Source organism: Schistocerca serialis, unplaced genomic scaffold (genome assembly GCF_023864345.2).
Source record: "Schistocerca serialis cubense isolate TAMUIC-IGC-003099 unplaced genomic scaffold, iqSchSeri2.2 HiC_scaffold_1196, whole genome shotgun sequence".
Classification (NCBI taxonomy): domain Eukaryota; kingdom Metazoa; phylum Arthropoda; class Insecta; order Orthoptera; family Acrididae; genus Schistocerca; species Schistocerca serialis.
The window spans coordinates 512501-515000 of NW_026047399.1; the positions used below are offsets into that span (position 1 = coordinate 512501).

Consider the following 2500-nt stretch of genomic DNA (forward strand, 5'->3'; position numbering starts at 1 on the left):
GCCGTTGCACACGAGTCAGTCGATCCTAAGCCCTAGGAGAAATCCGATGTTGATGGGGGCCGTCATAGCATGATGCACTTTGTGCTGGCCCCCGTTGGGCGAAAGGGAATCCGGTTCCTATTCCGGAACCCGGCAGCGGAACCGATACAAGTCGGGCCCCTCTTTTAGAGATGCTCGTCGGGGTAACCCAAAAGGACCCGGAGACGCCGTCGGGAGATCGGGGAAGAGTTTTCTTTTCTGCATGAGCGTTCGAGTTCCCTGGAATCCTCTAGCAGGGAGATAGGGTTTGGAACGCGAAGAGCACCGCAGTTGCGGCGGTGTCCCGATCTTCCCCTCGGACCTTGAAAATCCGGGAGAGGGCCACGTGGAGGTGTCGCGCCGGTTCGTACCCATATCCGCAGCAGGTCTCCAAGGTGAAGAGCCTCTAGTCGATAGAATAATGTAGGTAAGGGAAGTCGGCAAATTGGATCCGTAACTTCGGGATAAGGATTGGCTCTGAGGATCGGGGCGTGTCGGGCTTGGTCGGGAAGTGGGTCAGCGCTAACGTGCCGGGCCTGGGCGAGGTGAGTGCCGTAGGGGTGCCGGTAAGTGCGGGCGTTTAGCGCGGGCGTGGTCTGCTCTCGCCGTTGGTTGGCCTCGTGCTGGCCGGCGGTGCAGGATGCGCGCGCCTGCGCGGCGTTCGCGCCCCGGTGCTTCAACCTGCGTGCAGGATCCGAGCTCCGTCCCGTGCCTTGGCCTCCCACGGATCTTCCTTGCTGCGAGGCCGCGTCCGCCTTAGCGTGCTCCTCCGGGGGCGCGCGGGTGCGCGGATTCTCTTCGGCCGCCATTCAACGATCAACTCAGAACTGGCACGGACTGGGGGAATCCGACTGTCTAATTAAAACAAAGCATTGCGATGGCCCTAGCGGGTGTTGACGCAATGTGATTTCTGCCCAGTGCTCTGAATGTCAACGTGAAGAAATTCAAGCAAGCGCGGGTAAACGGCGGGAGTAACTATGACTCTCTGACTATCTCGTGCTGCTGCTGCGAGGTGCCTTCCTTGGGTTATAGTTACAGGGAGAGTGATGCGCAATACATGGGCCTAGCCCTCTTAGCCTCTCCTCTCCTGCGGTCTTCTCCCCTTCTCGTGGGCCCGCTGATTTCGCAGAGTGGAAGACCGCACCAGGGGCTTGGGGGGGTTACCAGCCCCCCCTCGCATTATCCCTTTATAGTTGGGGGCAGCCGACAAGAAACAAGAGATGGTGGCCCTTCCGCTGAAGGTGCCACCCCAGCTACCCCAGCACCTATCCGGCCAACCGGCCGTAACGAAAATGCGATAGTTTGTGTAGCTCCCTTTGCTTGCAGTGAGTGCCACCGCACTTTTACCACGAAGAACGGTCTCGGGGTCCATCGCCGCCGCCAACACCCTGCGGCCGCCAACGCTGAGATCGTGACGGAGAGGCATCGCGCGAGGTGGACGGAGGAAGAAGTCCTGTCGCTCGCCAAGGCAGAGGCCGAACTGTTCCTTGAGAGGGACGCCCGGTTCTTCTTTGTAAATCAAGAACTTACCAGGATGTTCCCCGACCGAACGCTTGAGGCAATCAAGTGCCGACGGCGGCAAGCTGCCCACAAGCAGCTTGTCCGCCAATTCATGGAGGCACTTGAGATCGGTCGGGGTGAAGAGCCGGCGTCCCGCCGTGGAGCAGCGAGCTCGCTGCCTGACGCGGGCGATGCCGCTGCGCCGCCCGTCGACGCAGCCGAGGACTTCGCGGCCGACACCACCGGGCCGCCGCCGGAGGGGCCGACTGACGCCGCCATCTGGGAGCATCTGGCGGGGCTACCTGCTTCCGCCCAGCGTTTCTCTGCCCTGGATCGAGTCATTGGTCTGGGGCGGGGCACGCCGCCCGATGTCATCCTGGGCATGCTCCCGGATGCCCTTGCGTCGGTCGGGTCCAGGGGGGAGAGGTCGATCACCAGGACACAGCGGCCGCGCCAACCATCCAAGCGGCCGCCTGCCGCCCCGCCGCTGCAGAAGCGCAAGCGGCGCCGCTGGGAATACGCGCGGACACAGGACGCCTTCCGTAGGTCGCGTGCGCGTTGCGTGCGCGGCTTGCTGGACGGCACCCTGCTGCAGCCGCCACCCGACATCCCCGGTCTGCTGGACTTCTGGGCGGACCTCTTCACGAAGAAGCCGATCTCCACCGCCGGCTTCATCCGTGACCGCCTTCTCCCGCACTCGGAGCCTGTCGCTCCTGAGTGCCTATGGGGGCCGGTCACACGTGAGGAGGTCGCTGCTGCCTTGCCGCCCAGGGGATCGGCAGCCGGGCCGGACGGCCTGACTCCAGCGGAGCTGCGGCGCCTGCCGCATGAAGTCCTGGTGAAACTCTTGAACCTCTTCCTCCTGGCCCGCGCCCTCCCCGAGCGTCTGCTTCGCGCCCGGACGTCACTTCTCCCCAAAACGGCTGCACCAACATCCCCCGCTGACTTTCGCCCCATTACGGTCTGCTCGGTGTTGGCGCGG

General features: G+C 63.4%; 1 pseudogene; it reads left to right on the forward strand.

Annotated features, from left to right (window-relative positions):
• Window positions 1-2500, forward strand: part of LOC126435118 (large subunit ribosomal RNA) — a 7810-nt pseudogene that overhangs the window by 1875 nt on the left and 3435 nt on the right.